The sequence below is a fragment of the Hypanus sabinus genome, chromosome 1, assembly GCF_030144855.1.
Source record: "Hypanus sabinus isolate sHypSab1 chromosome 1, sHypSab1.hap1, whole genome shotgun sequence".
Lineage (NCBI taxonomy): Eukaryota > Metazoa > Chordata > Chondrichthyes > Myliobatiformes > Dasyatidae > Hypanus > Hypanus sabinus.
Window position 1 is genome coordinate 156,130,669 of NC_082706.1, and position 14,414 is coordinate 156,145,082.

The 14,414-nt window shown below is 44.0% G+C and overlaps 1 long non-coding RNA gene across 1 annotated transcript in view; it reads right to left on the reverse strand.

Annotated features, from left to right (window-relative positions):
- LOC132399319 (uncharacterized) overlaps positions 1–14,172 on the reverse strand; it is a 49,990-nt gene extending 35,818 nt beyond the window's left edge. The window contains exons 1-2 of the long non-coding RNA XR_009513960.1: positions 14,069–14,172; positions 8,912–9,152 (exon numbers count right to left, since the gene is read on the reverse strand). This is a non-coding gene — a long non-coding RNA (uncharacterized LOC132399319). The remainder of the gene's footprint in view (positions 1–8,911; positions 9,153–14,068) is intronic.
- Between the last annotated feature and the right edge of the window lie 242 nt (positions 14,173–14,414).

Here is a 14,414-nt window from a genome sequence, read left to right on the forward strand (position 1 = left end):
CACAGACCAGACCATGACAGTCCCTGCCATCAGATTCCTGAATAGACCCTCTGTTTTGATCTCTCTCTCAGGAAGAGATGACAAGACAAAAAGATTCAAAAATCTGCTCATAGCCTATCAATATCATCCTTGACTGCTTGGAACATCCATCCCATGACTGCTCAAACTAGAGAATGATAACGCTGAGAAACTTAAGCCCATGGATCGGAAGCAGGTCATTGTAAATGATTATAGAATCATACCATCTCACAAACTGAGGGAATTTACCATCACCTTCAATGCCCAGGCTAATGGAGGAACAGCATGTTTGAGTGATTCAAACAATGAATATTTTGCCACATTTGTGGAAGAGGCTGCTGTTCCAACATTGTCCTTATCATCACCTCAAAACTCAAGAACTACAATTGTGTCAGTCATCCTTGATCCCAAGGAACTGCCTATGAGAAGTTATTTCCAGAAAATGATACTAAAAACTAGAAAGATAATGGTAAGGAATTAAACAGGGCAAAATGTGTTAAATTTTTCTCAACCAATATGTAGATGGCCTTAATAGAGAATATAGAACATAGAAGAATACAGCGCAGGAATAGAGCCTTCAACCCATAATGTCTGTATCAACCATGCTGCCAAATTCAACTCATCTCATCTGCCTGCACATGATCCATTTCCCTTCCATCCCTGCGTGTTCATGTGCCTGTCTAAATGTATCTTAAACACCACTATTGTGTCCACGTCTGCCACAGTCCACAATGTGTTCCAAGCACTTAATACTGTCTGTATAAATCCTGCCCTACACAGCTCCTTTAAACTTTCCCCCTCGCCTAAAAATTATTCCCTCTAGAATTTAATATTTACACCCTGGGAAAAAGACAATGTCTACCCAATCTATGCCTCTCATTATTTTAGAAATTTCAATCAGGTCTCCCCTCAGCCTCTGACACTCCAGAGTAAACAAACATAGAAGGAGTTACACTTGACCTCCTCTTAGAAATAATGTATCAGTGGGGGAACACTTTATGACCATAATTTTCTTAATCTCAATATAGTCATGGAAAGATAGACAATAGACAATAGACAATAGGTGCAGAAGTAGACCATTCGGCCCTTCGAGCCTGCACCGCCATTTTGAGATCATGGCTGATCATCTACTATCAATACCCGGTTCCTGCCTTGTCCCCATATCCCTTGATTCCTCTATCCATAAGATACCTATCTAGCTCCTTCTTGAAAGCATCCAGAGAATTCGCCTCCACTACCTTCCGATATAGTGCATTCCAGACCCCCACAACTCTCCGGGAGAAGAAATTTTTCCTTAACTCAGTCCTAAATGACTTACCCTTTATTCTCAAACCATGCCCTCTGGTACTGGACTCTCCCAGCATCTGGAATATATTTCCTGCCTGCCTCTATCTTGTCCAATCCCTTAATAATCTTATATGTTGCGATCAGATCCCCTCTCAATCTCCTTAATTCCAGCGTATACAAGCCCAGTCTCTCTAACCTCTCTGCGTAAGACAGTCCAGACATCCCAGGAATCAACCTTGTGAATCTACGCTGCACTTCCTCTACAGCCAGGATGTCCTTCCTTAACCCTGGAGACCAAAACTGTACACAATACTCCAGGTGTGGTCTCACCAGGGCTCTGTACAAATGCAAGAGGATTTCCTTGCTCTTTGTACAATTCCCTCTGTAATAAAGGCCAACATTCCATTAGCCTTCTTCACTGCCTGCTGCACTTGCTCATTCACCTTCAGTGACTGATGAACAAGGACTCCTAGATCTCTTTGTATTTCTCCCTTACCTAACTCTACACCATTCAGATAATAATCTGCCTTCCTGTTCTTACTCCCAAAGTGGATAACCTCACACTTATTCACATTAAACGTCATCTGCCAAGTATCTGCCCACTAACCCAGCCTATCCAAGTCACCCTGAATTCTCCTAACATCCTCATCACATGTCACACTGCCACCCAGCTTAGTATCATCAGCAAATTTGCTGATTTTATTTTCAATGCCTTCATCCAAATCGTTGACGGAAATTGTAAACAGCTGTGGTCCCAATACCGAGCCCTGTGGCACCCCACTAGTCACCACCTGCCATTCCGAGAAACACCCATTCACCGCTACCCTTTGCTTTTTATCTGCCAACCAGTTTTCTATCCATGTCAATGTCTTCCCCCCAATGCCATGAGCTTTGATTTTACCCACCAATCTCCTATGTGGGACCTTATCAAATGTCTTCTGAAAATCGAGGTACATCCTCAAGTTAAAGTTTTAAATTGGGAGAGGCTAATTTCCACGACAGACAGAAACTCTCATCTGCTGATTGGGAGAGGCTGTTTGAACTTAAAGGGACATCTGGCATGTAAGATGCTTTTAAAAGTAAAATAGTTCAGGGCCAGCATGTGAAAGTGAAGCACAAAGCTGGCAAGATTAGGAAACCCTAGCTGATGAGAGAGATAGGGTAAAAGGAGGTTTATATCAGGTATAGGCAGCTTGAGGAATTTAAGATATATACGAGTATATTAAAGAAGGAAATTGGGGGGGGGGGCAAAATGGGCCATGAGATATCTCTAGTAGATAAGATAAAAGAGAGTCCCAAAAGATTCTCTAAGTAACTGTAGGGTAGCTAAAGAGAGACCAGGTCTTCTTAAGGATTCATGTGACGATCTCTGTGTGAAGCCACAGAAATGGATAGGATCTCAAATTAATATTTATCATCTTCATTTACTATGGAGAAGGATGCAGAAGCTAGTAAACTCAGGGGAAGGAACAGTGATAACTTAGAGCTTATCAATATTACAAAGGAGCTGCTGAAGTTCTTAAAATGCATAAACATGGATAAATCCCCAGGCCCTGATCAGGTATATCTTAGGATGTCGTGGAAGAAGACTTTCGGGGGTGTTGTATCCTTGTTAACCATGCGTAAGATGTTGGAAGACAGGTAACTAGACCAATACCTTTACTTAAAAAAGGCAATGGGATAAGCCAGGTGGTTTAACCTTGAAACTAAAGGTGGTTAACCTTGGGTCAGCGATGACAAGGATTTTGGAAGGGATTCTAAAAAACAAGAGACATAGGAGATTGCAGATCCTGGAGCTTGGAGTAAAAGCTGAGCTGCTGGAAGAACTGAATGGGTCAGGCAGCATCTGTGGAAAAAAACAGAGAGTTGACTTTATGAGTTGGGACAAATGGTCCAGGCATATGTTCTCAACCTTAATCACTGATGGTCCAATTCCCTCCACAGATACTGCCTGACTCTCTTGAGTTCCCACAGCAGATCCTTCTAAAAGATAGGATTAATTTTGCATTTGGGAAGGCAAGGACTGGTTAGGAATAGTCAGCATATTTTTGTGCATGGGAAATCATTTTCCATCAATTTGATTGAGATTTTTGAAGAGGTAACTAAGAAGACTGAAGAACACCATGAGTTAGATGCTGTCTTCATAGACATTAGCAAGATTTTTTACAAGCTCCCCATGATAGGCTGATATGAAAGGTTAGAAGATGCAGTTGAGCTAGCTGAACAACATAAAATGGAGATTTAATGATAGAAATAAACAACAGGTGAGGTAGGTTGTTAAGAAGGTGTTATCAAAAGTATCTTATAAATTGTTCCCTTGAACCCTACAGAAGGCGTGCAGAAATTGTTGGGGCTCTACCAGAGATATTTAAATCAACCTTAGCAACAGGTGAGGTGCCAGAGGATTAGTGGATAGCTAACGTTGTTCCACTGTTTAAGAAACAATGTAAAAATAAACCAAGAAATTATAGGTCTGTGAGCCTGACATCAGTAGTGCTAAGGTTATTAGAAGGAATTCTAAGGGACAGATATGTATGAGTATTTGGATAGGCAGGGATTATTTCAGGATAGTTAGCATGGCTTTGGGCATGGTAAGGCACGTCTAACCAATTTTATAGAGTTTTTTGAAGAAATTACCAGGGAAGTTGATGAAGGCAAGGCAGTGGATGTTATATGCATGGACATCACCAAGGCACCTGACAAGGTTCCACATGGGAGGTTGGTGAAGAAGGTACAGTCTCTTGGCATTCAAGAAAGTGTGAGCAGATTGTTGCCTCTCTGACTGGAGGCCTGTGACTAGTGAAGTGCCGCAGAGATGGGAGCTGGGTCAGTTCTTGTTTGTCATCTGTATCAATGATCTGGATGATAATGTGGTTAGCTGGATCTGCAAATTTGCAGAATATACCAAGATGGTAGTAGGCAGTAAGAAAGACTATCAAGACTTGCAGTGGGATCTGGACCAGCTGGAAAAACAGCCTGGAAAATGGCAGATGGAATTTAATGCAGATCAGTGTGAGTCATTGCACTTTGGGAGGACTAACCAGAGTAGGTCTTACACAGCGAATGGTAGGGCACTGAGGAGTGTGCTAGAATGAAGTGATCTGGGAATACAGGTCCATAATTCATTGAAAGTGGTGGTACACGTAGATAGGGTTATAAAGGAAACTTTTGGCATATTGGTCTTCATAGATCAAAGTATTAATCACAAACATGAGAAAATCTGCAGATGCTGGAGATCCAGAGCAACACACACAAAATACTGGCCAGGCAGCATCTATGAAAAAGAGTAAATGCTCAACATTTCGGGCCAAGACCCTTCTTCAGGACTGGAAAGGAAGGGGTGGAAGAACTACAAGGTGGCAGGTGATAGGTCAAAGCGGGAAGGGAAGATGAAGCAAAGGGCTGGGTAGTTGATTGGTTAAAGGGCTGGAGGAGGGGAAATCTAATAGAAGATCATGGAAGACAGGGAATGGGGAGGAGCACCAGAGGGAGGCGATGGGCAGGTAAGGAGATAAGGTGACAGAGGGAAATAGAAATGGGGACTGTTGAAGTGGGAGGCAATTACCAGACATTTGAGAAATCAATGTTCATTCCCTCAGGTTGGAGACTACCCAGAGTAAACATAACCTGAGTGCGGCCTCATTGTGGCAGGAGAGGAGGCCAAGGAATGACATTTTGAAATGGGAATGGGAGGTGGAAGTGAAATGGGTGTCTATGGGGAGATCCAACTTTTTCTGGCAGACAGAGCATAGGTCCTCGGCAATGTGATCTCCCAACCTATGTCACATCTCACCGATATACAGGAAGCCACACCAGGAGTACCAGATAGAGCAGATGACCCCAAAAGACTCACAGGAGAGGCATCGCCTCATATGGAAGAACTGTTTAGGGCCAGGAATGGTAGTGAGGGAAGAGGTGCAGGGGCAGGTGTGGTACATGTTCTGCTTGCAGGAATAAGTATCAGCAGGGAGATCAGTGGGGAGGGACGAATGGACAAGGGAGTCACCTAGTGAGTGATCCCTGCCGAAAGCAGAAGGTGGGAGGAGGAAAAGATATGCTTGGTGGCGGGATCCTGTTGGAGATGGTCAAGATAGCAACTAGGTACAAAGCTCCTTCAGTCAACATATTCTGGATAGATCATGAAGCCATATATATCACTTCCTTTTACGTATTTTACATTTGCTTTTTGTTAATGTTCTCTGGAATTGTTGGAGCCTGTGATTTGCGGTTTGGAGATAGTTTGGGTGTTTCAGTGCTCTACAGTCTCCAAGAGGATTCCAGAAGGCAGAGGCAGCATGTGGCGAACTCGTGGCGAGAAGACTGTGGGATGGGAGCAAGCCGGTGTTTGACTCCATTTCGCTGATTAAAGCTTCCATTGTTTGCTGATTAAAGCTATGAGGGAGATTGAAACATTGATGGGAATGCAGAAGGTGAGCACCAGCTGCTTGCCTTTTTATTGCTGGGGGAGCGCTCTGTTTCCTGAGAGGGGAGACTGCCATTTGATCGCTGGAGGATCACTCCGCTACCAGAGAGGGTTGATTGCTTTTGATTGTTGATGGGATCACTCGCTGCCAGAGAGGATAACACCTACCGCTGTGTCCAGAGAATATTACCCAGGTTTTCTGTGTTTTGGATATGGACTTGGTCTATAGATTTATTTTCCAGTCTCATATTTTTTATATTCTGTGTTTTTCGTCTGAGCATTCACATTTTTGTGCGGGAGGAGGGGCATTTGGGGGTCGATGTGCCTGTCTGTTTTTGGTTATTTTTTGTGTGGGGAGGAGGGGCATTTGGGGGTCGATGTGCCTGTCCATTTTTGGTTATTTTTTGTGTGGGGAGGAGGGATTTGGTGGTCGATGATCGTGCCGACATTCTTTTCTTTCTTGGTTTCATCGCTACCTGGAGAAGAAGGAGTTCAGAGATCTAAACTTCAATAATAAATTAACCTTTGAGATGTCGGAAGTTATGGAGAATTATGTACTAGGCTAGTGAGGTAGTAGGTGAGGACAAGAGGAACCCTCTCCCTGGTGTGACAGCGGGAGGCTGGTGTGAGGGCAGAAGGGTGCGAAATGGAAGAGATACTGGTGAAAGAAGCCCCTTTCTTTGAAGAAGAATTGCTCTCAGAATGAAGCTCTTCATTCCTGAAGTCCATTCCCAACACCTCCCTCCCCTTTCTCGATCTCTCTGTCTCTATCTCTGGAGACAGTCTACCCATTGATAACTTTTATAAACCCACTTATTCTCACAGCTACCTCTTCCCAACCTGTCACCTGTAAAAATGCCATCTCCTTTTCTCAGTTCATCTATCTCCACCATATTTGTTCTCAGAATGAGGCTTTTCATTCCAGAACTAATGAGATACCCACTTGCTCCACTTCTGGCAATTACCCCCACCACCCCACCATTCCCCATTCTTGCTTCCCTCTCTCACCTTATCTCCTTACCTGCCCATCACTTCCCTCTCGTGCTCCACCCCCTTCCATTTTATCAATAGTCTATTCTCTCCTGTCAGATAACCCCTCCTCCAGCCCTTTATCTCTTTCACAAACCAGCTCTTTACTTCACTCATTCCCCCTCTCCTGGTTTCACCTATCACCTGCTATCTTGTACTTCTTCCTCCCCTCCCCACACCTACTTACTCTGATTTCTCCCCTTCCTTTGAGGGTCTCAGTACAAAACATTGACTGTTTACTCGTTTCCACTTTTGCTGTCTAGCCTTCTGAGTTCCTCCAGCATTTTGAAGGAGTTGGGATGTTATGCTGAAGTTGTATAACACATTGGTGAGGCCTGATTTGGAGCATCTACCTACAGGAAAGATGTAAATAAGATTGAAAGTGTACAGAGAAAATTACCAAGCATGTTACAGTGACTGGAGGATCTGAGTTATAAAAAAAGACTGAATGGGTTAGGACTTTATTCCCTAGAACATAAAAGATCAAAGGGAGATTTGATAGAGGTATACATAATTATGAGGGATATAGATAGAATAAATGCCAGCAGGCTTTTTTCCACTGAGGTTGGGTGAGACTACAACTAGAGGTCATGAGTTAAGGGTGAAAGGTGAAATGTTTAAGGGGAATATGAGGAAAAACCTCTTCACACAGAGGGTGGTGAGAGTGTGGAATGAGCTGACAGCGCAAGCGGTGGATGTGATTTTGATTTCAATGTGTAAGAGAAGTTTGGTTAGGTACATGGATGGGAGGGATATGGAGGTCTATGGTCAGGTTGCAGGTTGAATGAACAAGGCAGTTTAAATGGTTCAACATGGACTGAATAGTCTGCCTGTTTCTGTGCTGTGGTTCTCCAGGACTTTCTAATGGCTTCTGAGTTGAAACATAGATTTGTTTCTTTTTCCATGGTTACTGCCTGACTTGAGTGTCTCTTGCATTTTCTGCTTTTGTTGAGGCAGTGGTGAGAGAGACAGGGTAGGGAACAAGAGCCAACTAATACAAGTCAAGCAAACCCATACTGACCTCACCACTAAGACAACAGAAAGGGACAAAGTTGTTCTGCTTGAAGACCAGTGTGACCATCAATGCGTGGGACCGAAAGAGTTGGAGGAGATCTTAAATGGATTTTTTTTTCATCTGTATTTACTCAGGACACAGACACAGAAACTGGAGAACTGAGGGAAAACATTGTTGAAGTCATGGACCATACCAGATTACATAGAAGTAAGTTCTTGCTCTCTTGAAGCAAATTAAGGTTGTCAAGTCCCCAAGGCCTCACAGGGTGTCCCTTCAGAACTTGTGGGGCAAGTGAAAAAATTGCAGGGGCCCTGGCACAGGTATTTAATTCATCTATAGCCACAGGTGATGTGCCAGAGGACTGGCGTTCTGTGGGCTAATGTTGTTTGTTTTATAATAAGTCTCTGAAAGAAAGCCAGGATACTACAGGCCTGATGTCAGTAGTGGATGAAGTATTCTAAGGTACAGGATATATAAGAATTCAGATAGACAGGGACTTATTAGGGGTAGTCAACGTGCCTTTGTGTGTGGTAGGTGATGTCTAACCAGACTTACAGAGTTTTCTAAAGAAGTTGATAGGAGAATTGATGAAGGAAAGGCACCCGATATTGTTCTCATGGCCTTTGGCAAGGTTTTGAGAAAGTCTTGCAGGGGATGTAGGATAAAGTAGGAAACTGCATTCAGAGCTGGCTTAGCAAGAGAAGCCAAAGATTAGACGGTTGCCTCTCTGATTGGAGGCCTGTATCTAGTGCTGTATGACAGGGATCATTGCTGGGTCCGTTAGTGTTTGTCATCTATGTTAATGATTTGGATGACAATGTGGTAAACTAAAAACTAAAAACAAATGGGTTGAAAAGTGGCAAATGTAATTTAATGCAGACAACTGCATTACATTTTGGGAAGTCAAAACAGGTTAAAGTACTGAGATGTGTGGAAGAACAAAGGGATCTGGAAACGGAGATCTATAATTCTTTGAAAGTGGCATTACAGGTAGATAAAGTTGTAAAGAATGCTTTTGGCATATTGACCTTCATAAATCAGAGTATTCAGTACAGGAGTTGGCATGTTATGTTGGAGTTGTACATATAAGACATAGCTGAGGCTATATTTTTGAGTATTGTGCAGTTCTGGTCACCTACCTACAGGTCCTCCATTGGTTAGGGTCAACCATGGATGTTGTATCCCAGCTGTTGCCCATCTAGCAGGCTTCCCCTCTCCTCGCAACTGATGAATCCAAAGGAATGGTAGAGGCCGATGCAGTTTGGCACCAGTGGCATCGCAGGAGTTGCCAGTCAGCATTGAACTCAGCTTAGAAATGCCTAAGGGACTCCAGATTTTTCCTCAAGTTACTCCCGAAGCCTTCTCCATGGGTGAGGACAGCTGCAAAGCAGCAGAGATTTCAGCTCAGAGCTTCCCTTCTCCTAGATCAGCTGCCAACCGCAGCTCAGGAGCCCAATCTGCCCAAAGTGACTGGTTTTAAACACTAGTAACCCCACCTTTGCCGATAACAGTTATCGGGAGGTAGTCACACCGAAAAGAGAGGAGGTAAGCAAATGGGTGACAGTCAAGAGAGGCAGGGGGAGCAGCCAGAGTGAGCAGAGCACCCCTGTGGCCGTTCCCATCAACAATAAGTATACCGTTTTGGATACTGTTGGTGGGGATGACCTACCAGGAACAAGGTGTAGTGGTCCTGTCTCTGGCACTGAGGTTGGACCCTCGACTAGGAAGGGGAGGAGGCAAGAGAAGAGAGTGGTAGTGATAGGGGATTTTATAGTCGGGGGGCAGTTAGGAGATTTTGTGGGGAAGATCGGGAGTCTCGGATGGTATGTTGCCTCCTTCGTGCTGGGGTCCAGGACAACTCAGATCGAGAGCAGGTTATTCTCGAGAGGGAGGGCAAGAACCCAGATGTCATGGTCCATGTAGGGACCAACGATGCGGGTCGGATGAGTGAGGGGGGCCTGTGTAGTGAGTTCAGGGAGTTAGGTGCGAAGCTGAAGGGCAGGACCTCCAGGGTAACAATCTCAGGATTGCTACCTGTGCCACGTGAGATTGAGGCAAGGAACAGAAAGATTATACAGGTTAATACGTGGCTGAGAGGATGGTGCAGGAGGGAGGGCTTCAGGTTTTCAGATAATTGGGCTTTGTTCCAGGGAAGGTGGGATCTGTTCCGACGGGACGGTTTACACCTGAACTGGAGCGGTACTAACATTCTTGCAGGAAAGTTTGCTAGTGCTTCTCAGGGGAGGGGGGTGTTAAACTAAATTTGCAGGGGGCAGGGATCCAGAATGTGAGAGAGGATAGCGAGATGAAGAATAATGGACAGGGACTACACGGTTCCGGAATATTAAGTGTGTAGTACAGAAAGGTGAGGCAGAACAAGTGATAAGGAGGACACATGTACAGAGGGATGGTCTGACGGAACATGGAGTTAAATGTGCAGAAAGAATAAGTAAATTTAGGAAGGACAACAAATTTCAAGGGGCGTATAACCCGATGGGAGTTCGGGGAGCTGGGTTAAGCACAATCGGCAGCAATTTAAACAGAGAGAGGAGAAATGGGCTAAAAATTCTATATCTGAATGCACGTAGTGTCAGAAATAAGGCGGATGAGCTTGAAGCTTAGGTGCGAATGGGTAACTATGATGTTGTTGCGATAACGGAGACATGGCTGCAGGGAGATCAGACCTGGGAAATGAATGTACAAGGGTATACGTGCTATCGTGGGGACAGAAATGTGGGCAGAGGGGGTGGGGTGGCCCTGTTGGTGAGGAATGAGATTCAGTCCTTTGCAAGGGGGGACATAGGATCAGGAGAAGTAGAGTCTGTGTGGATAGAACTGAGGAACAGTAAGGGCAAAAAGATCCTAATGGGTGTTGTCTACAGGCCCCCAAACAGTAGCATGGATATTGGGTGCAAGTTGAATAGGGAGTTAACATTGGCATGTGGCAAAGGTAATGTCGTAGTAGTTATGGGGGATTTCAACATGCAGGCGAACTGGGAGAATCAGGTTGGTGCTGGACCACAGGATAGGGAGTTTGTAGAGTGCCTACGGGATGCATTCTTGGAACAGCTTGTACGAGAGCCGACCAGGGACAAGGATATTCTGGATTTAGTGTTGTGTAATGAACAGGATTTGATAAGCAATTTTGAAGTAAAAGAGACATTAGGAGGTAGTGACCATAATATGATGTTTTTATCTGCAATTTGGGAAGGATAAGGGCAGATCAGAGGTGTCAGTGTTGCAGTTGAACAAAGGAGACTATGGAGCCATGAGGGAGGAGCTGGCCAAAGTTGACTGGACGGATATCCTAGCAGAAAAGACAGTGGAACAGTGATGGCAGGTATTCTTGGGAATAACGCATAAGGTGCAAAATCAGTTCATCCCCCGGAGAAGGCAAGATTCAAAGGGGGGAAACGGGCCACAGTGGTTGACAAAGGAAGTCAGAGATTGCATAGCATTAAAAATAAAGAAGTATGACAGAGCTAAGGTGAGTGGGAAGACAGATGATTGGGAAATTTTTAAGGAACAACAGAACTTAACTAAAAAGGCAATACGGGGAGAAAAAAATGAGGTACGAATGCAAGCTAACCAGGAATATAAAGGAGGATAGCAAAAGCTTTTTTAGGTATGTGAAGAGAAAGAAGATAGTTAAGAACAATGTTGGGCCCTTGAAGAATGAATTGGGTGAAATTGTTATGGGAAACAGAGAAATGGCAGAAGAATTTAATAAGTACTTTAGATCTGTCTTCACTAGGGAAGACACAAACAATCTCGAAGATGTATGGATGGGCCAAGGACATAGGGTAACAGAGGAAATGAAACAGATTGACATTAGGAAGGAAACGGTGATGAGTAGACTGATGGGCTAACAAATCCCCAGGTCCAGATGGTCTGTACCCTAGGGTACTAAAGGAGGTGGCTCTAGAAATTGCAGATGCATTGGTAATCATTTTCCAATGTTCCTTAGGTTCAGGATCAGTTCCTGAGGATTGGAGAATGGCTAATGTTATCCCACTTTTTAAGAAAGGAGGGAGGGAGAAAACAGAGAACTATGGACCTGTCAGCCTGACATCGGTGTTGGGGAAGATGCTAGAGTCCACTATTAAAGATGAAATAGTGGCATATCTAGATAGCAGTGACAGGATTGGGCCGAGCCAGCATGGATTTACCAAGGGTAAATCATGCTTGACTAATTGGAGTTTTTCGAGGATGTAACCTGGAAGTTAGACAAGGGAGATCCAGTGGATGTAGTGTACCTTGATTTTCAGAAGGCACTTGATAAGGGCCCACATAGGAGATTGGTGGGTAAAATCAGAGCTCATGGCATCGGGGGGAAGACATTGACATGGATAGAAAACTGGTTGGCAGATAGAAAGCAAAGGATAGCAGTGAATGGGTGTTTCTCGGAATGGCAGGTGGTGATTAGTGGGGTGCCACAGGGCTCGGTATTGGGACCACAGCTGTTTACGATTTACGTCAACGATTTAGATGATGGCATTGAGAATAACATCAGCAAGTTTGCTGATGATACTAAGCTGGGTGGCAGTGTGACATGTGATGAGGATGTTAGGAGAATTCAGGATGACTTGGATACGCTGGGTGAGTGGGCAGATACTTGGCAGATGACGTTTAATGTGAATAAGTGTGAGGTTATCCACTTTGGGAGTAAGAACAGGAAGGCAGATTATTATCTGAATGGTGTAGAGTTAGGTAAGGGAGAAATACAAAGAAATCTAGGAGTCCTTGTTCATCAGTCTCTGAAGGTGAATGAGCAAGTGCAGCAGGCAGTGAAGAAGGCTAATGGAATGTTGGCCTTTATTACAAAGGGAATAGAGTACAAGAGCAAGGAAATCCTCTTGCATTTGTCCAGAGCCCTGGTGAGACCACACCTGGAGTATTGTGTACAGTTTTGGTCTCCAGGGTTAAGGAAGGACATCCTGGCTGTAGAGGAAGTGCAGGGTAGATTCACAAGGTTAACTCCTGGGATGTCCGGACTGTCTTACGCAGAGAGGTTAGAGAGACTGGGCTTGTACACGCTGGAATTAAGGAGATTGAGAGGGGATCTGATTGCAACATATAAGATTATTAAGGGATTGGACAAGATAGAGGCAGGAAATATGTTCCAGATGCTGGGAGAGTCCAGTACCAGAGGGCATGGTTTGAGAATAAGGGGTACGTCATTTAGGACAGAGTTAAGGAAAAACTTCTTCTCCCAGAGAGTTGTGGGGGTGTGGAATGCACTGCCTCAGAAGGCAGTGGAGGCCAATTCTCTGGATGCTTTCAAGAAGGACCTAGATAGGTATCTTATGGATAGGGGAATCAAGGGATATGGGGACAAGGCAGGAACCGATTATGGATAGTAGATGATCAGCCATGATCTCAGAATGGCGGTGCAGGCTCAAAGGGCCGAATGGTCTACTTCTGCACCTATTGTCTATTGTCTCCTGTTAGTAGAAGTGGTTCCGACGGGCTTAGTAGCTAAGCCACACGTGAGCTCGGCTTGGTTGTCAGAAGCTATATGAAACACACCCCATTTGGAGCATTTAATAGGTAGTAGGAGCTTATCCCCACTGGTTATAACAACCTCAAGGAATTTACTAGCTACGGGACAGATATCAATAAGATTCAGAGTACCAAGAAAATTTACAAGGACTTAAGGACCTGAGTTACAGAGAAAGATTGAATAGTTTAGGACTTGATTTCATGGAGCATGAGGGTATACAAAGTTATGAGGCATGTAGACAGAGTAAATGCAAGCAGATTATTTCTACTGAGATCATAGGTTAAGGGTGAAATGTAAAATATTTAAGGGGAACCTGAGGGGGAGCTTCTTCACTCAGAGGATGCATGAGTGTGGAATGAGCTGCCAGCAGAAACGCAGATTTGGTTGTAACAGTTGAGAAGTTTGGATAAGTACATGGATGGAAGGGGTATACAGGGCTATGGTTCAGGTGCTGGTTAATGGAACTAGGTAGAGTAACTGTTGAGCATAGACTAGATGGGCCGAAGGGACTATTTCTATGCTGTAGTCTCTATTACTCTACAACATCCTGAGTTTTCGGTAGATTAATTACTTCTTTATATTTTTTCTCAAACTATAAGCACTACATTCTACATTATCGTTAGTGTTTCCTTTGTAACATCTCGGTGTTACTGCTATGGTGAGCTCATCTGTGTCGATGATTTCTCGGTACCCCTGACAACAATAAGGCAATTACCAATTACTGTAAGCCACATCATTACTCATTGTAAATGAAACTGAGATGTTCTAAGCCGATAACCCTTCATAAACCAACCCACTGGAGCAGGAACCTTCTTTGCTCTGGTTGCTGGGAGGAATGGCTACAATGATTTGTCAGCGTTGGTAACGAACTTCTCTTTCATGTTCACTTTCAAGGACTCTTTACAAGGCTGGTTCTCGGTATTATTTTTTATTTGCTCGGCTTGTCTTCTTTTGAACATTGATTGTCAGTCTTTGTTTTTTTTCATGAAATTCTATTGTATTTATTCACTGGAAGAAAATAAATCGCGAGGTAGTATATGGTAACATAAATTTATTTTTTAGTTGGGGCTGCATTTCTCACTCAAATTCTCGGCATATCTTACTGTCTGCTGCTGCCTGCCATGAACGCACACATTCTT